The sequence below is a fragment of the Bos javanicus genome, chromosome 26 (assembly GCF_032452875.1).
Source record: "Bos javanicus breed banteng chromosome 26, ARS-OSU_banteng_1.0, whole genome shotgun sequence".
Classification (NCBI taxonomy): domain Eukaryota; kingdom Metazoa; phylum Chordata; class Mammalia; order Artiodactyla; family Bovidae; genus Bos; species Bos javanicus.
The window spans coordinates 22830176-22855683 of record NC_083893.1 but is presented as its reverse complement, the minus strand read 5'-3'; the positions used below and the strand labels follow the sequence as shown (position 1 = coordinate 22855683).

The 25508-nt window shown below is 39.9% G+C and overlaps 1 protein-coding gene across 11 annotated transcripts in view; it reads right to left on the bottom strand.

Annotated features, from left to right (window-relative positions):
- The window catches only part of GBF1 (golgi brefeldin A resistant guanine nucleotide exchange factor 1), a 123855-nt gene that overhangs the window by 45619 nt on the left and 52728 nt on the right, over positions 1 to 25508 (bottom strand). Inside the window, exon 2 of one of the 11 annotated variants that reach the window (XM_061403248.1) lies at positions 5669 to 5896. The exons of the other annotated variants lie outside the window; for them this stretch is intronic. The gene's annotated coding sequence lies outside the window, so the exon portion shown is untranslated. The remainder of the gene's footprint in view (positions 1 to 5668; positions 5897 to 25508) is intronic. 11 annotated transcript variants of the gene reach the window in all.

The window sequence follows — 25508 nt, the reverse complement described above, 5'->3', positions numbered from 1 at the left end:
CCACATTCATTCCTAATTCAAGAGGGAAGAGTGAGGCTCCTTTAACAAGGCTGGCAGGGCTAAACAAGGCCCACAGGGAGCAGCCTCAAACATAGCGCAGAGGCCGGAGGACACACTGATCCATCTGTCTTACTGAGAGCCCAAGTTTAATGCGTATCAACTCTAACCACTAGTTCTCTTCCTTCTAGAGGAAATTGGCCCATATTGAAAGGAAAGCAATTAGGTTGTAACATACAGGCAAACCAGAGCTGCTGTGGTCCTTTACTCTGCCTTGCCATTTTCTGCATTCATTGTATAAGACCAAGACCAAACTTAAGCAGGCAATTTGAAAGCCCAGGAGAAATTAAAAATTTCTGTTGCTATACTTTAAAACAGGACATTCACCCCAGCTTTATGCAGTCATTACACTTGGAGCAACTTTTTCAATCCAAATTCCCCTCACAGTCTAGTAAAATATTTCATTGTTCAATGGCAGCAAGAAGAGAAAACAATTACAGGTTTATCAGAGATTACCACTCTGTCAGGTCTCCTCCAGGGGCCCTGAAGGGAAGTAAAAGGAAATACTAAAGAACTAAATTCTGAATTGACATTAGCATAGTGTATAGATGATAGAAAAGACTGAAGGGTCAATAGCCAAAGCTTTTGGAGAAGAGTATGAGAATCCCTAAAGAGGATCAGTCACAGGACTGGTAAGCAACTCTCCCTGTTCTCTACGTGTACAGAATCCTACTTTTTCACCTTTCCCCAGCAGCTGGAAATTTTTTTTTTTTTTTTAATAGCAGCATATCACAAATTCTTAGTGACAATAAGTCTGAGGAATCTTATTCTGCCTCAGCCACCTTTTGTGTTAATGGGCTCAAGAACTTTATGACAAGGGACATTTCCATTTTACTGACGGGAAAAACAAAGACATTGAAAATATAATCAACAAGGGCCAGGACAAGTACTCTAACCACCTGCCATTGCTGCCTCTAAAGACATGACTATGAGCTGGAGAATGAACAAATAAAAGTTTATGGGAGCAGCAGTACTCTGAGAAGTCACATGTTACTTGTTCTGAAAGGTACCCAGAGAACTTTCAAGACAGCTGAATCAAGAGGAACAATCCTGAAAGGGTTGGGAAACAACCTTTTAGAAAACATGGGACAGAACCCAGGTTCAGCCAACACCTGTTTCCCCAACAATATCTGTCTCTCTCATTTTATTCCAAATTCACACAATACAAAAGCTGCATTATTCTGGTAAAGTTGCATTCCAGGCCAGAGTGCACAGTTAATGTTTTTTACAGCCCACATGCCTCTTTGTGATGGATGGCCACTTTATAATGAAAACCTTTATGCTCAATCAATTTATAAATAATGAGTCTTCCATTACATGGCATTAAAAACAAACCTCAAATCAGAAAGACTCAGAAATAAACAAGGAATAGGAACAAAAGTGATTGCTGGAAAGACAAGAAGAACTCAATAGAATGCTCTTAATTCCTTCATTCCTAAAGAATACACAGTGCTAAGGAGAATTTGGTATCAAAAAAGGTATTAATTTCAACAAATACTGTTGAAACAACTGAACACTCATATGCAAAAAAAAAAATTTTTTTCACCTAAACCTCATGTTACACAAAAATTAACTCAAAATAGATCATAGGGGTAAATGAAAAGCATAAATCTGCATAGTTTTTAGAAAGAGTACTTCAATAGGACACAAAAAACAAAATGCATGAAAGAAAAAACTGGACTTCAATAAAAACAAAATATCTATTCTATGAGAGATACTGTTAAGAGAATGAGAAAACAAGCTACAGATTGGGAGAAAATATTTATAAATAACTGTATAAATTATAATTAAAACTGCAATAAAGGACTTGAATCCAGAATAGACTTAAGTCTTTAAACTCAACAATAGGAAAACAATTCCCATCAAAAAATGGGCAATAGACTTGGACAGACAGATCACCAAATGGTGTTTGATGTCACTGGCCACTGACTGACTGAAGTGACTGAAGTTGCTCAGTCGTGTCCGACTCTGCGGCCCCATGGACTGTAGCCACCAGGCTCCTCCATCCATGGAATTTTCCAGGCAAGAGTACTGGAGTGGGTTGCCATTTCCTTCTCCAGGGGATCTTCACTGGCCATTAGGGAAAGGCAAATTTAACCCACATTGAGATACCACTGCTTACTTACTAGGATGACTTAATAAAAGTACTGAAAATACCAAGCACTAGAGAGGCTGTCGAGAAATCAGAATCCTCATTGCTAGTGGGAATGCAAAATGATATAGGACTCTGGAAAAACAGTTTGGCAGTTTCTTATAAAACCAAACACACACTTATTCTTTCACCCAGAAATCCTACTCCTGGATATTAATCCAAGAGAGATGAAAACCAATGTTCTTTACTCAAAAACCTGTACCCAAATGTTTATAGCGGCTCTATGCGTAATTGTCCAAAAATGGAAAAGTCCAGTGTCGTTCAGCTAGTGAATGGATAAGCAAATTGTGGTAGAAACATGCAGTGGAATACTACTTGGCAGTAAAAAGGGAACAGACTATTGATTTAGGTAGCAGTTTATACAAATCAGCCTGAAAAGGTTATGTACTGTAGGATTCCATTTATATGACCTCTTTGGTAAAACTGTGGTGAGAGACTAGATCAGTGGTTCACAGGAGTTGGGGTAGGAGAGAGGGTGTGATCACACAGGAATAACAGAGGGCGTTTTCTGGGGTGATGAGACTGTTCTGTATTCCAACTGATGCAGTGCTTACAGGGATCTATGTGTATGTAAAAACTCATAGGTATGTGTACTAAAAAAGTCAATTTTACTATAAGATAATTAAAATTAAAAAAAATTTTTTTAAGTACCGAAACAATCTTAACATGCAAATCTCAGCCTAGTTCACACCAAGAAGGGCATCCACATGATGCAGCCGAATATCAGGCCCTGCCTTCTAAGATTGAGGTCTGAAGACACTGAGATTAGGTTTAAGGGAATGGCCACCTATGAACACGGACCTGAATTCAGAAAAGCCCTTTCCTCTGTGGAAAGGCTAGACTGGCATGGGGAGCCTATTTCTTCTCTCCCTGGGCTCTTCTAACCAATATTAGAAAAAAAATTGTTACTGGAGCTTGTTCTTTCGAAACCTTCAGCTGAAGCAGCCCTGCAGAGACAGATCACACTTCCATCAATTTCAAGCCTACTGAGAACAGTAGAGAGTACTCTTTGGTACATTAAGTGGGCTTTGGAAGCTCACACCCTAACCTTTTGTTTCTTGCTTTAACCTTTGGCTTCCAAGAATTTGTTCCCTAAGACCTAGGTAAGATAGAGGCATTAAAAATACAGAGAAAGAATTTTACCAGGGCATACTTTATTTTCCATAATATTTGATACATAGGATGCCAAATCCTAACTGGCTAAAGGCCCTTGGCAATATTAACATTACAAAGGGAAATGATTTCTACTGCATTCAGCTTCAAGGAGAAAAGGTAGGGGTAAAAAGCAAGAGTGGGAAGGGGCTTTCATCTGCCACACAGACTAACTACCCCCTGATCAAGAAGCATTAGGGCCACCAAAGGCCCCTCTCCTACATGATGATGCTTGTTTACCTGCGTCAAATGTATCAAGTCACAGCACATACATTATTACCTAGCCATGTCCTGAAAAATTTCTAATCCAGCATCCATTAGATTAGATCTGAATTCTGCTGGCCAAGCCCCAGCCTCTCAGGGGGCTGGCATAAAATAGGGAGGCTGGAGTAGGGTTTCAAACACCTGTTTCAGCTTTTTAAGTGTCCGATTCAGGCCACTGTGCTCTGGCAGCAGGGACCCTGATGATACGGGTTCTCTTCTCCTGCCAAATCCTCAATTTAAAGAGCCTAGCCCCCCAGGGGAGGAAAAGATAGACTGGGGGTTATAGCCACCTTGAAGAAATGTTTCTTTCAAACACATATCTCCCCTATGATCCAGCAATTTCATCCTTAAGTATTTGTCTAAGAGAAACTAGAATATATGTTCATAAATAGACTTGTATAAGAACGTTCATAGCAACCTATTCATGAAGGACAAACACTAGAAACACTCCAAATATCCTTCAATAAGAAAATAAGTAAATTCTCTTATGGTTTACCCATACAACTGCATACTACTCAGTAAAACAGAATGAATCAAAACTAAAAAAAAAAACTAGTGATATATGCAACAACATGGATGAATTCCAAAAACATGCTAAGTGAAAAGAAGCTAGATACAAAAGAGAATATCTTATGTGATTCCATTTACAGGAAATTCAAAATCAAAACTAAGGTATGCTGCTGCTGCTAAGTTGCTTCAGTCGTGTCCGACTCTGTGCGACCCAAGAGATGGCAGCCCACCAGGCTCCCCTGTCCCTGGGATTCTCCAGGCAAGAACACTGGAGTGGGTTGCCATTTCCTTCTCCAATGCATGAAAGTGAAAAGTGAAAGTGAAGTTGCTCAGTCGTGTCTGACTCTTAGCGACCCCAAGGACTGCAGCCTACCAGGGATCCCAGCCTCCGTCCATGGGATTTTCCAGGCAAGAGTACTGGAGTGGGGTGCCATTGCCTTGGTAATAGAATATAGAAAGTGGTTTTGTGTATGCGCGTGTGGGTTAACTTAAAGGCGGCAGAGGAAACTGGTGTGATGAAAATGTTATATATCTTTTTTTTAAGATGGTTAATGAATGTCTACAATTCTCAAAAAATTATCAACTGAACACCTAAGGTCAGTGTACTTCACTGTATGCTAATTGTATTTCAACTAAAAAAAAAAAAAAGAAGAGAGAACTAGGGGTGCTTGGGATCAGCCTCTCCTATTGGGATTATTTAGGAGAATGAAGACATAGAAGAGAAGAAGCAGATTTGCTTCTCATCACCATTCTGGGAGCAGAGGCTCAACAGCGAGCTGAACTGCCACCTCAGTGCCCCTTGGGCAACCTTTGGGGAAAGAAAAGATTTTCAAGTTGTAACTGATATACCCTTAGTGAGGCCTATGGTTCCCCAAAGGAGTGTCACTGAAATGTCTTCCAGTGTTTACTTGTCTTCCAGTGTTTACTTCTCCATTGATAAAAGTATAATCAGGGTTCAATTTAGAAGTTCACAAAGAAAAAGTTAGGCCCTCACTACTTAAAATTCAGGGACTTGGTGGTCTAGTGGTTAAGAGTCTGCACTTCCACCGCAGAGGGCACAGGTTTAATTCCTGGTTGAGGAACTGATATTCCACAGGCTGAGTGGTGTGGCCAAAAAAACCACACAGTCTTAAAAAATATATTATAACCATAGTAATAGACAAGCAAGTCAGAGCTCTAGTTCTAGAGCCGTCACCACTCTGTCATGAGACCTTATATAAAACATGACCTCTAAGCCACAGTTCCTTCTCAATAAAATGCGCCTGAATGACATTTTTGCTTCACCTTAGCTCTACCACTGTATTATTTTAATACTCTTATTAGTTCATATGACCTCCAGGATCAGAAGGGGAAGGCAAGCCTTGTAATCCTTCTCAGCATTGTTATAGATTCATCCTTTAGTTTAATGAGAGCCACCCCCCTCCCCAACCAGAAAGAGTCTGCATTTCATGTGAAATGATTTCACTCCTCTAACACACAGAGTTAGATTCAAAGAAAATAGCTTACAGCTTAGGAATATAAGAAGCTGCTTACATGGCAAACCCAAGGTGGTGCAGCATAAGAGAAGAGTGCTGTGCTGAGTCTCTCAGTCGGGTCCAACTCTTTGCGACCCCATGGGCTGTAGCCCGCCAGGCTTCTGTCCATGGGGATTCTCCAGGCAAGAATACTGGAGTGGGTGGCCATGCCCTCCTCAGGAATCTTCCCAACCCAGGTCTCCCACCTTTCAGGCGGATTCTTTACTGTCTGAGCCACCAGGGAAGTCTATAAAAGAAGAGTAGGTATCTTCAAAATCCAGTGGGAAGACTGGAGAAGAAAACAAACATGTATTGAGTGCCTATTATGTGCTAGGTATGCATTGTACTAGACTCCTTGCATGTATCATTTTGTTTAATCCTTAGGAGAACCCTGGTAAAACAAGTTTTTAATCCCCATTTTACAGATGAAAAATGGAGGTTCAAATAGGTCAAGTAACTGTCAAGACCCTGATGCTGGCAAAGACTGAAGGCAGGAGGAGAAGGGAATGACAGAGGACGAGATGGTTGGATGGCATCACTGACTCAATGGACGTGAGTTTGAGCAAGCTCTGGAAGATGGTGAAGGACAGGGAAGCCTGGCGTGCTGCAGTTCATGGGATCACAAAGAGTTGGACATGACTGAGTTACTGAACAACAACAACAAACTTCCAAGACAACCCAATGGTAGAGACTGGATTTGAACCCAGGTCTATTCAGCTCTAAAAGTTACACTTTTCTCCACAACCATTTGGCAGGAAATAAGTTGGAGATCCTATATCTCCAAAGGGCCCTAGCATTTTTGCCTTCTTGTAAATAACTTATTTCACACATGTCATGTAGCTCTTGGCACTATACAGAAGAAAGGGTTAAACCTACTGTTAGGAAGAGGAAATTCCCTGGAAAATTGAAACACATGCTGTGGCTCTGACTAAATTTCACACCCGTTCTGTTGAGCAACATCCATACTGTGTGAGAAAAGATTCCTTCCCCATCACCCCAGCCCCATTCTTTATTCATTCTATCACCTGCTGCCTTCCTTCAGACTAAGCTGAGAGGGAGGAAGGGAGGAAGACTATACATCTTTGCTTAGTGCATATTTAAGCTAGAGGTTAGTACACCCAGGGTAGGAAGAATTACGTGTGAAAAGAGAAAAGGAATGACACTTTCTCATTTCTGCTTGGACCAGCATAGGAGGGAGCTCTTATGATAAACTACAATGAAGAAAGTGGTTAGACTTCTGCTGGGGAGGAAAAGAGGGGAGGCTGTTCTTTCTGGAGAGTAGGCAGAATTCAGAAGAACAAGGCCAGTGTACACCTGTCCCCTTGTCTGGAATTTTATGCTCAAGTGAACGCTGAATTTCTGTCCATGAGACTTATGCCTCACCCAGGAGAGCAAGTGGGAAGGTGGAAAAAATTTTTTCCTCTCTGCTACCCTCTTCAAACAGATTCTAATTTCCAGTCCCAAATAACAATGAGTCTAGTTATTTGGTACTGGAAGCTGACTGGATGAAAGAAGCTTGTGGGAATTTAAGAGCCTAGGGTAGCTAGTAGCTACTTGGTATAAAAGAAAGGTAAGGACAGGTAATGCCATTATGATAATCTCCAAAGACAGTCCCATACAATGCCACCCCTTACATGGCTTCCTCCCATCAAGAGGTTCCCCTTGAATCTGGTCTGTGACTGCGTTGACAGATATAATGCAGGGGAAGGGACAATCTGGGACTTCAGTGCCCAGGCACTAAAAAGGCTTTGAAGCTTCTATTTCTTTCATTTTGGCAATCTGAACTGCCATGTACAAATTCTAAGCTACTCTATGAGAGGTCATGAGGGAAAGCCCTGGAGACTGAAGCATCACATCAAAAGAAGCCACATGGCACCAGACATCTAAGCCACAGTCATAGCTGACTGCAACTTCAAGAAAGATCCTAAATGAGAGCATTAGAAGAACTGCCCAGCTGAGCCCTAGTCAACCCATGGAATTGTGAGATATAATAAAATGGTTGTGCTTTAAGCCATGAACTTTTCGAGTGGTTTGTTAGGTAGCAACAGATAACTGAAACAGCTAGCTTTTGTTAAAAATGAAGCTAGTATTCTTTTGTCCTGGGCATATAACATAAACTCTATTGCATAAACAAGGAAAATCGACCCAATTTTAGTTAAAAAGAATTTATATTGGGGGGGAATCTCATTCCATTAGCAATTGAAGATTAAAAAAAAAATCTTAGAATAAACTTAAGAAATTTATGGTACATAAATGGGGGAAAGAAGAACCTACAAATTTTACTAGAGTTACAAACGAAGTCTTGAATAAATGCAGAAGCAAAAACATGTTTCAGGACAGGGAGGCAAACATATATTATAAAGATGTAAAGTCTCCTCATATTAATTGACATTTTAAAATCAAAATCCCAATTGGAATTTTTAAAAGAACTTGAGTAAGTGACCCTGTACTTCATGTGAAAGAATAACCAGATAATGATAGCCAGAATATTTTTTTAAAAAACTGATGCTGGGAGGGATTGGAGGCAGGAGGAGAAGGGGATGACAGAGGATGAGATAGTTGGATGGCATCACCGACTCGACGGACATGAGTCTGAGTGAACTCCGGGAGTTGGTGATGGACAGGGAGGCCTGGCGTGCTGCGATTCATGGGGTTGCAAAGAGTCGGACACAACTGAGCGACTGAACTGAACTGAATGAAAGTTTGTAGTAGTATCATTTTAAAATGAGTTACAAAACTATAACAAATAAGCACGTATAATACTAGCAGAAGAACAAGTAGAATAATATGTAATATATGATAAAAGAAAATTCAATAAATGGTGCTGTAACACATGGTTAATTATTAGGAAGTAAAAGTTATATTCCCGCTTCATTTCACTTGACAAAATAAATTCTATGTGATTAAAAGAAGATAATAATTACCTTCTTTGTTTGTGAATAATAATTCACTCAACAAATATTTATGAGCACCAACTGTGTAGCAGTTACTGGGATGGATAATAGAAATATAGTGGTGAACAATGCAATGCAATCCTTTCCTATGTAGTAGAAGAGAAAGACATTACGGCTCACATAAGTGCTAAAAGTGTTCAAGAGTTAAATGTAAAAACTGAAACATATTAACAGGTGAAATAAAGTGACCTGAGATGAAGGAAAAGTAGTTATAAGATTCATCAACATATGCTTAGCAGAAGAAAAGGAAACGGAAGTAGAGCTGAAAAGGCTGAATACCAGGGTCCTTCAGAGGGAAGCACCAGTGAGAAACAAGTTCTGAAATGGAAGCATCAGGGGGAGGGTGAGAAAAAAGAAGAAAATAAAATGGATGAGGAGGAAATCATTGAAGAACTAACATAAGATCATCTCCCAATCAAATAATAATGATTTTCCTAGATCAGCAGGACCCTCACTAAGAACGTAGCACAATGACTAGAAAGGGGCATCAAGTGTTTACATCACGTGTTTTAGAATACTGAAACAAAGAGATTGCAAAAAAACTTCCAGTTCAAACACAAAGGACTGAGAATCCGTGGTATCAGACTACTCAAGAGCAACACTGGAAATGAAGAGACAAAGAAGCAAAGCCACCACATTCTGAAAGAAAATAATTTCCAAACTAGGATTCTATATCCTGTCAAATCTTCACTCAAGAGCAGTGCAGAATACAAATAGTTTCAGATATACAGTCTAAAATAACTTATATAGCAGGTGTCTTTTCCTAGGAGCCTTTGGAGGATTTTCAACCCAAATTGAGAGAGTAAAACAAAAAGGAAATGGACATGGAATCCAGGAAAAAGGAGTCCCGAGAAAAGTGAAGGGAAGTTTCAGGATGACAGCTGTACCTCATGCCTAGACAGCAACCGATGCAGAATGGAAGAAGAGGCTAGCAGGCACTGATAAAGATTCTCCAAGAAAAGAGAAAAATGGAGTACAAGATAAAAATGGAAGAGACAAGAATGGAGTTTGATCATGTGGGAAAACAATATTCAGAGTTAAAAACTGTATTGTAGAGCTTGAGAAGAAATAGTAACACTAACATAGAAAATTAAGTATATTTTTCAAAAGGGAGTAATATCTGACTTATAGTAAATAGTACTTAAGATCTTAATAAGGTAAAGACTGAATATTGATTTAGCCAACTGGAAAGAGAACTATCATATATTGGGAGGATGGAGGGAAGGAAAATAGGTATCAAGTAGCACTGCAGAAGTGCTATATTTCTACATCTAGGAGTAGGAAGTCAACAGATAGTGGTTCAAATGTTTAAAATCTATTTTTAAAAAAAAGTTGTGTTGTTCAGTCATGTCTGACTCTTTGTGACCCCAGGGACTACAGCACGCCAGGCTTCCCTGTCCTTCACTATCTCCCTATCTTTGAGTTTGCTCAAATTCATCTCCATCGAGTTGGTGATGCTACCTTAACCATCTTACCCTCTGCTGCCCTCTTTTCCTTTCCCCTTCAATCTTTCTCAGCATCAGGACCCTTCCAATGACTCAGCTCTTTGCATCAGGTGGCCAAAGTACTGAAGCTTCAGCATCATACCCTCCAATGAATATTCAGGGCTGACTAAATTCATTTAGTATTTACTGGTTTGATCTCCTTGCAGTCCATGGGACTCTCAAGAATCTTCTCTAGCACCAAAGTCTGAAAGCATAAATTCTTCGGTGCTTAACCTTCTTTATGGTCCAATTCTCACATCCATACAAGAATACTGGAAAAACCACAGCTTTGACTATATGGACCTTTGATGGCAAAATGATGTCTCTGCTTTTTAATATGTTGTCTAGGATAGCCCAGTTGGTAAAGAATCTGCCTGCAATGCAGAAGACCCCAGTTCAATTCCTGGGTCTGGAAGATCTGCTGGTGAAGGGACAGGCTACCCATTCCAGGGTCACAAAGAGTCGGACACAACTGAACAACTTTCACTTTCATGCTGTCTAGGTTTGTCAATAGCTTTCCTTCCAAGGAGCAACTGTCTTAATTTTACAGCTGCAGTCACCATCCACAGTGGTTCTGGAGCCCAAGAAAAGAAAATTTGTCACTGCTTCCATTTTTTCCCCTTCTATTTCCCATGAAGTGATGGGACCAGATGCCATGATCTTAGTTTTTGAATGCTGAGTTGTAAGCCAGCTTTCTCACTCTTCTCTTTCAACCTCATCAAGGGGCTCTTTAGTTCCGCTTCACTTTCTGCCATTAGAGTGGTATCATCTGCATATCTGAAGTTGCTGATAATTCTCCCAGCAATTTTGATTCCAGCTTGTGATTCATTCAGCCCAGCATTTCGCATGATGTGCTCTGTATATAATTTAAATAAACAGGGTGACAATATACAGCCTTGTCATACTCCTTTCCCAATTTTGAACCAGTTGTTGTTCCATGTAAGGTTCTAACTGTTATTTCTAGATCCACGTACAGGTTTCTCAGACAGATAAGGTGGTCAGGTATTCCCACCGCTTTAAGAGTTTTCCACAGTTTGTTGTGATCCACACAGTCAAAGGCTTTAGGATAATCAATGAAGGAGAATTAGATGTTTTCTGGAATTCCCTTGTTTTCTCTTTTTCTGGATTCTCTTGCTTTCTCTAAGCAGGTCATGTCCTAACTTAAACTATAGTCAAAGAACAAAGAGCCTCTCAAGAGTATGATCTAAACACAGAGGTAACTGACAAGAGACTATTGTCCTCATTTGGATATGAATTAGTATGTCACACTGAAATCAAGTGGATAAAAAGAATAGCAAAGAAAACTGAATACAAGCAATAAAGAGAATTACCACTGCTCACCTTGCAATAAAAGTAGGAAGCACCATTACTACCATGATGTATTAAGATGCCTATTCTGGGTCAGTTCTTATCCATTGGTTCAGGGTACACAGATCTGAGGGCTTCTCACATGACTGAGTGACTAACACACAGATACACACACACACAGAGGTCTCCACTTTGATGGCAGTAACAAAACCAAGATCTTCCCAAGAGTTCAGGCCTGGCTCTATCATTACTCACTTTCTCGATTTCAGCAAAAAGAACTACCTTTAATTTCTTGCTCCCAGAATTAATCTATCCCTTCTTGGTACTTCTAGAATGCTGTTGCTTTAGTATATAGAGCATATTCTGGCTTGTGGGGGAAAAAAAAGGAAAGGTGAAACATGTTAGTAGCTTCAGTTATGTCTGACTCTTTGCGACGCTATGGACCACAGCCTGCCAGGCTCCTCTGTCTGTGGAATTCTCCAGGCAAGAATACTGGAGTGGGTAGCCATTCCCTTTTCCAGCGGACCTTGGACTTGACTCAGAGAACAAATCCAGGTCTCCTGCATTGCAGGCAGATTCTTTACCATGTGAAGTACCATTATGGAATAGCTAATTGTAGTCTGTAAGCTCCTGGAAGGCAGAGAGGGTTCATGAAGATAGTAGTGCTCAATCAATGCTTTTCAGTTTAAAAAGGTCACAGGGACATACTAACGAAATCCATATCCCAATTTTCCTATAAAAGATTTCTTGTCATTTCCAGGAAAAATTGGTGAAAAGTAAGGTTTATAAGGAATAGGGCAGCACCTGAACAGAAGGTCCCTCCATATGTGACCAGTGGCTGTTGGCCAAGAGTGAGAGTTCAGAGAAGTAACATTTCTGAGAACAGCCTGCCAATGGAGATGGAAAGCAGTTAAACTCTGAGGTGGCTGTATTGGGAAGGGAGATGGGAGAGAGGCCATTTTGTGCTCTTTGGGGAAAATGTTAATGAGAGGTTTCACAAATGTCAGACTTGCCTGATTAAACGAAGCCAGCAAGGTAGATGTTTTTCATATTAATGCCATCTTTGCTAAAAGAGCAAAAGGGGAAAGAAAAGGAGGTTTGAGAATGGAAAATGATAAACTTAAAATTATTTACAGAAGAAATTATGCTTCTAAGTTGGGCAAGGATATAAAAGAAGAACTGTTATCTGGCAGGTATTGCTGCTCCACATCCTTGCCCCTTTCAAAAAGAAAAATGTAAGCCCTGAGGCCAGGAGAGAAGATAGATCACTGTGCCCTATGCCCTGCCCAGGGTGTCTAATAATGAAGAACTCAAAGAATCTAAGCAAGTTAAGGCACAGTTAAGTTTTATCTGAATAATTACTCTTAAAACTTAAAGGAGAAAAAGTACAGGAAGAAAGTCAATAAAATAATTGATATGTTTAAGGGACTTTTTCCTCCTTAGTTTGGGCCTGCATCTAGAGTTTGCAGAATTTCTGTCACTTAAATTAAAGGCTAGGGATGGGCAAGTGCTGTTGATTAGAGAGCTCAGCCTTCTTTTACTCCCATTCCTCCCCAGCCCAGCCTGCAATTGTGTCCCAATCAACCAGCATTAATACAGATACACAGAGGTATTTATTTGCTGCTGATTCTGCCTGGCTGTATTCAGGCTAGATCTCCATGTGTATTTAATAAATCACAGTAGTTAGGTGGACAGGATTAGCTCCAAGTCACCTAATGACTATATCATGAACTGCAGCATTAAAGGGATTAATATTAATCTGAGTCATTGCAATTCAGTGGGAAGGCCAGTCTGTCGTCCAACAGGAGCTCCGGCCGGCAAGAAATCCCCAACAAGACCAGGAAGATTAATGAGGGCTTCTACATTCTGCCTGCAAATCTTCACCTACCAGGGTGTGGGGTAGTGAATCCCAGCCCAGACGAGCTCATAAATAACCCACAATATCACAAGTATTTGGGGCAGCTGTGCCCCAGCAAAGCAGGGCCAGCTAGCCCTCTCCATCTTCTCCTCCTGTAACCTACACCATCGAGATGGCACAAGAATTTTACAGGCCCACACAGCAGCCGGTTTTGTTTTCTTTCATGTAAGGGCCCACACCTCGTAAATCACATTCTTATTTCAGGAAAGGAATAGTACTAACTGCAGTCTGGTCTTGGGTATACGCAGAAGAACATGTAGTGTCACCTCCCTGAAGTTGGGAACATAACCTGGCCCCCACAATACAAGGAGCCTGCTTTCAAGTCATGAAATGTTCCATCTGCCTAGCAGCACAATTATTCTTTATTAGCATTCACAGTATTGCTACCCTTGCACGGGACTCTGGAGTGCATATTCAGAACTATTTTTCCTTGTCCTGTCAAAGTGAACACTCACTGTCCACAAGACACTACAGGAACCAGCATTTCCTTGTGCCTTGGCCCTAATTTCACCACGAGGAGACCACAAAGATGAGCCTAGCCAAGTCTCAGATCTCTATAGGACAGGCAAATCCTTGCTTTCAGTGGCTTAGAAAGCAAACTAATGGTGCCAATGTGAGATGCAGACAGAGAAAGCAACAGGGCAAAATTAAACTCAATTCACTGGAAACCAATTTCTTCTTCAGTGACTGACTCTACAGGCACTTGAGGAAAACACCTGGAGCCAAATTTCATGAGCAGAATTCTTTCTGTAGGAGAAACCAAACTGAAACAGCTGTTTCCACCTTGTAGCATCACAGTTTCACAGTTTGGGAACACCCAAAGTACGGGTTTACTGCAACCAAAGACCCTTGAAACTGCACAGACAACAGTGGATCAGCTGCCAAGATTCCCCTGCAATGGATGAGATTGCTAACTATAATAGTTAGGCACCAACAAAGGTTACTGAACTAAAAGCGAAACTTCAAAAGCATTAAAATAAAAGAGAACTGAAGGCCTGGTGCCAGGTTATCCAAAGTTTATAAATGTTTGCTAAGCAACATAAGCATAGAGCTGATATGGCTGCAACTGGGAAGGGAAGAGACCCATTAAGTGCATTATGCCTCAAACCCACAGCAGAATGGGGACAGAGAGAGATTTAATTATTTTCTAAGTTTGTTAACATTCCACCATTCTTATAGGAGATATGTCTAAAATGGGGCCCACTCAAGCTTCATTCAGTAAAGGAGGAGCTTAGAGAACTGTTAAGGTAGGTCTCTGTTTTCTAGTTAAGGTGGAAAGGAAGAAAACTATTTGTTGGGAAAATGCTCTGATAAGCTAGGGAACCTATAAATTCTCCGTTTCACTGGAGTTCAACTTTGAGGAAATACACAGGGTGCAGGAATGACTGGTTCTACAGCCAACAAAGGCAGTTCACCTGAGTGGGAACCAAATAAAATTATGCCCATATCCACAGTTCATGTTTTCCTGACAGCTTCATTAGCATGAAGTTCTGAAGGGATTGATCAAGTTAAGTGACAGGGACTTTCTCATCATTCTTACTAAACCAAAACTCAAAAGCTTTCATCAGACATTAAAGCTTTGTTCTCCACAAGAGAGATACAAAGGAAGGGAAGCATGAGATAATCTTGGAGAAAAAGATGGGTACAGCAACTTTTCTTGATAGTTGCAAAAGGCTCAATTCTCTCTCCACCTATATTCCCTGTACCATTTCTTCACCTTCCAATCTCTTGACTAAAGCCCCTCTCCTGGTTCTAAAAAAAGTTAACTACCCAGCACATGGAGTCCGAAACCTTTTCTTCATAGCCAAGTCAGCTCAAATTAAGGCTCAAGTCAGTGGCCTCAGGACAACTAGGGACACTAATCAAAAGTAGGACCATGCTAAGATGGGGTGTATATACCACAACAATCTGCTTAGAGCTTCAGCCCCAATACAGAATGATTAGGAGTATTTATAGGACTTAAGAGCTGCTCTGTCTCTTGCCAGACATTCCTGTCCTTCTAATAAATAAGTCCTCAAATTATCAGAGGAAAGATGCTCCCAAGACATAAGGAATCTGTGTTACCTAAGTCTATGGGAAAGGGACTTCTGTAAGCACCAGGAAGCTTTCTTTCCTCAAAACACTCTCTAAAGGAGAATGCCCTGCACAATGCTGAGTCCCCAGGCCATCATGTACACAGGAACAGGGCCATCCAGCGGGATGCATCAGGCTCCAGGAATGCTGAAGTCTACATATTTGCCATTCAGCACCAAAATGGCTTTTCAAGTTCAATCAGCTATAAATGTTGCTTTGTTTTAATTTTCCACTGAACTTCCTGGAACCTATTATCCAACTGTCAGGGATGTATATTTAGCAAGAGCAACATGGCCTCTTTGCCACTGCCCCACTGCTCTTGTCACCTCTAATAAACAGAAAATCAATCCCTTCCTCAACCCCACACAAACCTCTGTGGCTTGGGGCTGCTAAAGAATAGTCTTGGTGTAGAAGCCACAGGCTGACCAAGCCCTCATACTTACCTGAAAATCTGAAAATCCCAAAATCTCTTCTAGGTTAATACCACTGCAATATTTTCTAACAGTCCCAGAAAAAAAAAAAAAACTCTAGTGCTTATAATCATAAAAGTACAAACATGCAGGCATGCCTCTATTCTAGGGAATACCAAAAGTAAAAATGAGGTACCTAACAGAGACCAGAAATCTAATACTGATTAATAGAAATATCAACCAATACAGGCACAGCAGATTCAATGCTAATATAACATATATCATATTTAATAGAAAAGATTTGAAAACCAAATCAAGGCTAAGAAGAATAAGCAGGGCAGATACACGATTTCGATTTCATCTCAGGGTGCAAGTTTGAAAATATAACTTCCTCTTGGTCAATAGAATATCAGTATAACTTTTTCAACTCTGTCAAGATGCTTCTGCCTTTCTGAGCTACTGACACTTTTTACTCTGACAACAAATAGTAAGAACAGACCAGACCTGAGTGAGAAACACATGTACCCTACCACTTTTCCAATTCATCACTTCTACCAACTACTAATCCACTTAAATCCCACACCTATCCACACAACCTACTTCCAGTTTCACGATATCCAACACAGCTCTTTAAGCCCAATAGAAAAGATGAAGCTACATATATTTAAAATACAGGTGGCCATATTCTCTTAAATTATGCAATGTAAACCAAGAATCATAAAATGAGATTTTTTGAAAACACAGAAACTCAGAATAAATTGAAACTAGAATTGAAGGCAATTTCTAGGACTAATTGAGCATCACTGTATTAGCTTCTGACTAAAGCCTGATGATAGCAGATCTAGAATAGGGAGAAAATTCAGGAGAACAAAATATACCTTGCCTTTCATTCCACAATTAATAATGAATAGAGTTCCAGATACACACACACACACAAAATCATAACTAGAAGACCAAAAATCCTCAAAAAAAAAAAAAAAAAGGCAGCCTAATCTGAACAAATACAGTGGACAAGATATCTTACCAGTCTTGGAAGATAAATAAGCAAGTATCATATTTACAAACAAAGATATTGAGGCAAAAGTAAGAAAAGTCATAAACTGAGCTGCCCAGAGAGAAAAAGCAAGCTTCACACTAAACAACTTCTGGAGCCTGACGCTGACAGAGGGAAAAAATTAGTATTATAAGGGTCAACAGAACACAATGTATTCTGTGTTCCATATAATTGTTCTTGTTGTTCAGTTGCTCAGTTGTGTCTGACTTTTTGCGAGCCCATGACTGTAGCACGGTAGGCTTTCCTATTCTTCACCATCTGCCGGAGATTGCTCCAACTCATGTCCATTGAGTTGGCGATGCCATCCAACCATCTCATCCTCTGTCGTCCCCTTCTCCTCCTGCCTTCAATCTTTCCCAGCATCAGGGTCTTTTCTAATGAGTCAGTTCTTCACATCACTGGCCAAAGTATTGGAGCTTCAGCTTCAGCATCAGTCCCTCCAACGAATATTCAGGGTTGATTTCCTTTAGGATTGACTGGTTTGATCTCCTTGCAGTCCAAGGGACTCCCAAGACTCTTCTCCAATACTGCAGTTTGGGTATTCAGCACTCAGTCTTTTTTATGGTTCAACTCTCACATCCATATACGACTACTGGAAAAACCATAGCTTTGATTATACAGATCTTTGTTGGCAAAGTAATGTCCCTGCTTTTTAATACACTGTCTCGGTTTGTCACAGCTTTTCTTCCAAGGAGTGTTCCATATAATACTGACCAAAAATCAGTATTATAAGAGTAGACCTCTTCTTGCCATTTCATTTTAGTCATATTTCCCCAAAGACCTTCTTATTAGTATTGATGACCAAAATAGCATCCATAAATTTAATACTTACTATCTCAACTATTTAAAAATGGCTCTAAAGATCCAAGATTCATCATAATTAATAACTTTTCTGAGACAAAAGTTTGAATTCTGCTTTAAGTAATTTGTAACAGTTAATTATTTAGCTAGTAAGTGAGACTGGCTAACAGCTCAGCATCTACAAACTTAAGCCCTCCCTCCCCCTTTAAGAAAACTTTTCAATTAAAGTACATAACATCATTAAGTACACAGCTCAATGAATTTTCATAAACTTAATTACCTAAGTAACCAGCACCCAGATGAACATAATCAGGACCCAGAAGCCACTATCATCACTTCTTCCATTCACAATGATTCCAAAGGTAGCCATTATCTTGACTTCTAATACCACTGACTGCTCTGCAACCAAACAAAATCTGGTTTGCTCTGCAAACCAAAGTAAAAGCTTTTAATATATAAATGGTATTGTGTAGTATGAACTCCTTTGTGTTTGGCTTCTTTTGCTCAATATTACATTGGAAAAATTCATCTGTGTTGCTATATGTTGTAGTTCACTAATTCTCCTTGCTGTATAATATTTCTTTGTAAGACTATACCACACATATATCACTCATCCATTTTGTTTATTATGGACATCTGGGTAGCTTTCCCCTCTTTTTTGTCTTCTATGAATAGTGCTGCTATAAGTATTCTTGTACACATCTTTTGGTGAACATATGTATGAATTTCTATTGGGTATAGCTCTAGAAGGCAGGAGGAGAAGAGGACAACAGAGGATGAGATGGCTGAATGGCATCACTGACTCAATGGACATGAGTTTGAGCAAGCTCTGGGAGTTGGTGATGGACAGGGAAGCCTGGTGTGCTGCAGTCCATGGAGTAGCAAAGAGTCAGACACAATTAAGCAATTGAACTGAACTGAAACCTCTAGAAATGGGGCTTCCCAGGTGGCACTAATGGTAAAGAATCTCTCTGCCAATGCAGGAGATGTAAGAGACATGGGTTCAATCCCTGGGTTGGGAAGATCCCCTGAAGGAGGAAATAGCAACCCACTCCAGTTTTCTTGCCTGGAGATTCCCACGGACAGAGGAGCCTGGTAGACTACAGTCCATGGGGTTGCAAAGAGTCTGACATGACAGAAACGACTTAGCACAGCACAGCATATACTTCTAGAAATAAAACTGTTGGCTCAACAGAGTATGGGTATATCAACTCATTTCAGTTGTTCTGCTCTATGTGTAGTAGTAGTCCACAGTGCCTCTGAATTTCTCTAATGACTAATGAAGTTGAATATCTATTCTTATGTTTACTGACTATTCAGATATACTCTTTTGTGAAGTGTCTGTTCAAGTCTTTAGCCCATTTTTCTGTTGCAAAATCTGCCTTCTTCTTATTGATTTATACAAGTTCTTATAGAGACTTTTTTATTTGCTAGTTTTGGTGATTTGTAAATATCGCTAGAAATATTCCTTTCAAAAATCAATTTACTGTATTTCATACATGTCTCTCATTCTCTGGAGAAAACTCAACTGCAACGAAACTCATATTCCAATTTTTAGCGAGCGGTTCCAACCTCTGATTTTATCATCCTGAGGCCCCTGGAATCTAAGAATAGCAGGAAGCACTAAAGTGCCAGGTCCCAATAAGAGCTGCAAATCATCTTCCAATATAACAGGGACAAAGTGTGGGGAAAGAGGAACCAGAAAGCAACATTTTTCCTGGGATGGAAGCCCCTACAGCACACAGACCTGATTAGTAAACGGAAATTCTAGATAGCCTCTGAATAGAATCCTTTTCCACCTTTCAAATAATTTACAGCTTAATGTCAGCTAAACTTAGTAACTTCTCCCATTTGTCCATGGCAAGGAGATCATTGGCTGGCTTTCCATGGTCATTACAGGCCTTCTCATAGATCCCTGAAATATGATGTGCCCATCAAAATGTCAGCACTTACCTGCTGCCCACCCTCAGGACACATGATCCAACTCTCAGGTCAGTGACTGATAACATGAGGAAATAAGACTACCTTTAGACCTGATTCAAAAACAGACACCTGGTAGTTTCTATGTTCTTGATAATATAACTTAATAATGACAATGATGGCCAACTCCTTGACTACATCAAGAATTATCTAAAGTGACAGTCCCACTAGAGCAATCACGTTAGGGTGAAGAGGCAGCATTAATAAATAGGAGTATCCAAGCAACAGAACAGCAGTAATTCTGCTGATGAAAAAACTCCTGTACTCAGAAACCTTCGATAATTTCCCACTTCTAACTGAATTAAGAAGAAGCATAGGATTTTAGAGCTGTAAGGAAATAAGCACTCAACCAGCCCATTTTCTATCCCATTATGTGTGTGTATACATGTGTAATGAAAGTGAAGTCAACAGAGATTAACTCACCCAAGATCACACACAAAATTATGACAAAGCCCAGTCTATATCTCAAGTATTCAGACTGCCAGTTAAGTTCTTTTCACCACCTAATGGCCTTCCTCAGTTGGCAGTTAAGGCCCTCCATAACATGAATCCAACCTACCTAACATCCTTCTCTCCCAATGGATTCCTTGCTTTTCTCCAAACCTTGGATTGTCCTACCTCCATCTTTCTGGCAGGAAAGGTCTATTACTCTTTACTTGGGCTTCCCTGATGGCTCAAGAGGGAAAGAATCTGCTTGCAATGCAGGAAACCTGGGTTTGATCCCTAGGTCAGGAAGATCCTCTGGAGAAGGGAACGGCTCTCACTCTAGTATTCTTGCCTGGAGAATTCCATGGAGAGAGGAGCCTGGTGGGCTACAGTCCATGAGGTCACAAAGAGTTGGACACAAGTAACACTTTCATTGTCAAGGACAGTACGTGATACTCATAAAACTTGGTTATTTTTGTATCGCACAAAGCACCCTAAAGTGTCTGGTATACAGAAGACATTCAATAAAAATATATTGAAATGACTCTTCAGGAGAGAAACACAGTTGAAAGGACATCAACTTCTACAGCTAAGAGAAAAATATTGTCCAGAATTAGAAGTGGTACCTCTTAATACTATTTCACCAAGGTGACACTTCCTCAGGCACGTGGAACCAAGAATGCAAACTTATAGAGAAAAGGAAGTTTTAACACCAGAGTCAGTGTTAAGGGATCAGAGGAGCATTCCATCATTTTACAGGTGAAAGAAAATGAAGCACAAAAAGTTAAAGTTATAATGCCCAAGTTTATGGAGGTTTGTGGGTGTTCACTGGAAGGACTGATGCTGAGGCTGAAACTCCAATACTTTGGCCACCTCATGCGAAGAGCTGACTCACTGGAAAAGACCCTGATGCTGGGAGGGATTGGGGGCAGGAGGAGAAGGGGACGACAGAGGATGAGATGGCTGGATGGCATCACCAACTCGATACACATGAGTTTGGGTGAACTCCGGGAGTTGGTGATGGACAGGGAGGCCTGGCGTGCTGTGATTCATGGGGTCGCAAAGAGCTGGACATGACTGAGCAAATGAACTGAACTGAACTCCCTTTGAGATTCCAATGAGATATGAATCTTCTCCCCAGAAATGTGTGTGTGTGCGTGTCATGCACGTGTGTGCATATATACAAGTCTGCATATATTTTCAGGAGTTCTATTAATGTCCTAAATTCCATTCCAAGACCCCAGATCAGAATGTCTGATCTCAATCCTTCTTGAATAAACTTCTTATATAAAACTTACAAATTTACTAACAGCCACACAAGGTAGAACTTTTTCTTATACTTAATTCTAATTTGAAGATTATGTTCCTGAATTCTAATATTCCAAAACTTAGAAGTCCCTTCTTCATTTTACTTTCTCTAAATTTTTTTCATATATATATGAAAATGGAACCACAAATGGTATTTAAGGTATTGACATGCTATATTTTTGTCTTTAAAATCCTGCAGGATGAGACCCACCATTGTAAGGACCTTTTTGGCTATAGAGCAAATAAGAAGCCAGTGTATTCAGAGAGCAGTCTACATTCCCCTTCTGGGTCAGAAGATAGACTACAAAAGGTCAATGAATCTTAAATATAGTTTAGATTTCCCCATAAGTATATACTGGCTTAAACTTAAGTCTCATGTACCATTTTTCTGTTTGAATACATTTTTATAGTTATTATTCCTATTAGAACTCAATTTTACATGAAGATGGAGACCTCATTACATTTAAAGATAGTAGCTTTGGAATAAAAAGGACCAAGAATCAAGTTTCAATTCTGGTGTAACCATAGCAAACTTCTCTAAGCCTCAGTTTCCATAACCGTAAAATGGAGACTTGAAAAACCACATTGGCTCAGCTTGAGAATTAAATGAAATAATATATATAAATATCAATAACCTCAGCTATGCTGATGACACCACCCTTATGGCAGAAAGCAAAAAGGAACTAAAGAGCCTCTTGATGAAAGCGAAAGAGGAGAGTGAAAAAGCTGGCTTAAACTCAACATTCAGAAAACTAAGATCATGGCATCCAGTTGCATCATTTCATGACAAATAGATGGGGAAACAACAGAAACAGTGACAGACTTTATTTTCTTGGGCTCCAAAATCACTGCAGATGGTAACTGCAGCCATCAAATTAAAAAACGCTTGCTCCTTGGAAGCTCCTTAGAAAAGCTATGACCAACCTAGACAGCATATTAAAAAGCAGAGACGTTACTTTGCTGGCAAAGGTCCATCTATGGACCATCTATGGTCCATATGACAAAGGTCCATCTATGTCAGCAGGTCCATAGATGGACCTTTTCCAGTGGTCATGTATAAATGTGAGAGTTGGACCATAAAGAAGGCTGAGTGCTGAAGAATTGATGCTTTTGAATTGTGATATTGGAGAAGACTCTTGAGAATCCCTTGGACTGCAAGGAAATCAAACCAGTCAATCCTAAAGGAAATCAGTCCTGAATATTCATTGGAGGGACTGATGCTGAAGCTGAAGCTCCAATACTTTGGCCACCTGATGCAAAGACTGACTTATTAGAAAAGACCCTGATGCTCAGAAAGACTGAAGGCAGGAGAAGGGGATGACAGAGGATGAGACAGTTGGATGGCATCACTGACTCAATGAACATGAGTTTGAGTAAGCTCCGGGAGATGGTGAAGGACAGGGAAGCCTGGTGTGCTGCAGTCCATGGAGTCGCAGAGTCAGACACAACTGAGCAACTGAATACATACAAAAATACAAAAACAAAAAATGTATATAAAGTACTCAGATAAGAATAGCTAAGATAATTTTGGAAAAAGTTAGGTCCTGAAAGGGTATTCACCCTGCATATTAAGAAGTATCATAAACAATAACAACATATTACTGACAGAATTCAGAGAGCTTAGTAGAGTGTTGGACTAAATGATCATTAGGGTCCTCTACAATTTTAATGCCACAGCTTAGCCTGGGGAAAACCCTGAGGCTGCATAATATAAGCTGCCTTAATATATGATAGGAGGAGGCTTAGAGACACCATAACAATGGTGTTTGTCCCCACTCAGGTATAGTAGTGTCCATACTGAAACACCCTAAGTTATTCTGAAGCAATATAGTCATCAAGATTACCTAAGATCTCAGGGAAGCTATGTAAGCCTTTTCTAGGAGAAATCTGTACAGATATCATTCATTTTTACTAGGGTTGTTTATTGTCAATTGATTTTTTTAAAGTTAGACTTTATTTTGGGGGGGCAGTTTTAGGTTTGCAGCAAAACTGAGAAAGAAGTTGAGAGTTTCTATATATCCTCTGCCCCACTTATTCACAGCCTACCCAACAATCAACATCCCCCACCAGAGTGGTACATTTGTTACAATGAAACTGCAATGACACATCATTATCACCCAAAGTCCATATTTTACATTAGGGTTCACTTTTTTTTTTCCTGTACTAGAAGGCATTTTTTTAATTTTATTTTTTTAAATTGCTTATTGTGAACTGGGGTATCGCCGATTAACAATGTTGTGCTAGTTCCAGGTGAACAGTGAAGGAACTTGGTCATACATATACATGTATATATTCTCATTAGGGTTCACACTTGGTGTTGTACCTTCAATGGGTTATGAAAAATGTATAATGACATGTATCCACCATTATAGTATTATACAGAGCAGTTTTCACTGCCCTAAAAATGGTCTGTGTTCCACCTGTTTCACCTGTGTTCCCTCCTCCCTAACTCTTGGCAACCCCTGATCTTTTCACTATCTCCACAGATTTGTATGGTCTGTTGATTTTGACAAGGATGCCAACACAATTCAGTGGGTAAAGACTAGTCTTTTTAATAAATGACGCTGGGACAACTAGATATCCATATATAAAAAAATGAAGTTGGACCCCTACCTCACACCATATACAAAGAATGGATCAAAGACCTAAATGTAAAAACTAAAACTATAAAACTCTAAGAAAACACAGGTGTGTAATCTCTACACCAGGGTTTCTCAACCTCAATACTAACAGTTTAGGCTAGATGATTCTCTGTTGTAGAAGGCTGTTCTGCTCATGGTAAGATGTCTGGAGCATCTACCCACCAGATACTAGTAGAACTCCTCCCTCTTTAGCACTGACAACACAAAATGCCTCAAGATATTGCCCGATTTCCCCTGGAAGGCAAAACTGCCTGGTTGAGAATCACTATTTTAGAATAAATGATGCTCCCTAAACTTTTCCTTTCCAAAATTACCAATGTTTATGTCATGACTATCTGAATGGTTATTTGCTTAGTAGATGAATTCTAAGAACTCTCTGGAAAAGTCATTTAATATTCCATAATCCATCATTTTGAAAGGATCTCAGGACCATCCCTTAGTGCCAAGAGCTCCATTTTGAAAAGTTCTTAGTCAAACTCTTTCCATTAAAAGGTCACATATCATGATTTTTTTTGATATGGCATTTTTTAGGTAAAAGCTTTATTGAGATATAATTCATGTCATATAAATTCATCCCTTTAATGTGTAAAAGTCAATGTTTTTTAATATATTCTGAGTTGTGTAATAAAATATGATTTTTGAAAAAGATGATCCTTTTGTATTTTATATACCTTTGTCCCAACCACCTACTCAGCATATCTACCAGAGAACTAAAAACCAAAACCAAAGCAAAACAAAAGGCTATTCACCTTGACATTGTCTCCTCACAGGATAGAAGAGAGTAATGTTTCTTGTAGTAATCAATGACTTGCTGTTTAGTCGCTAAGTCACATACAACTCTTGTGCAATCTCATGGACTGTAGCTTGCCAGGCTCCTCTGTCTATGGGATTTCCCAGGCAAGAATATTGGAGTGGGTTGCTGCTTCCTTCTCCAAGGGATATTCCTAGCCCAGGGATAGAACTTGTGTCTTTTACTTGGCAAGCGTATTCTCTACCACTTAGCCACCTGGGAAACCCAATCAATGACTTAGCCACACAGAACGTCCAGATATATAAGCTGGATTTCCAAAAGGCAGAGGAACCAGAGATCAAATTGCCAACAGAAAGCAAGGGAATTCCAGAAAAACATTTACTTCTCCTTCATTGACTATGCTAAAACCTTTGTCTGTATGGATCATAACAAACTGTGGAAAATTCTTAAAGAGATGGAAATACTAGACTGCCTTACCTGTCTCTTGAGAATCCTGTAAGTGCGACAAGAAGCAACAATTAAAACCAGACGTGGAACAATGGACTGGTTCAAAACTGGGAAAGGAGTTCGTCAAGGCTGTTTATTGCTACCCTGCTTATTTAACTTATATACAGAGTACATAATGTGAAATGCCAGACTGGATGAATCAGAAGCTGGAATCAAGATTGCCAGGAGAAATGGCAACAACCTAAGATATCCAGATGATACCACTCTAAAGGCGGAAAGTGAAGAGGAATTAAAGAGCCTCTT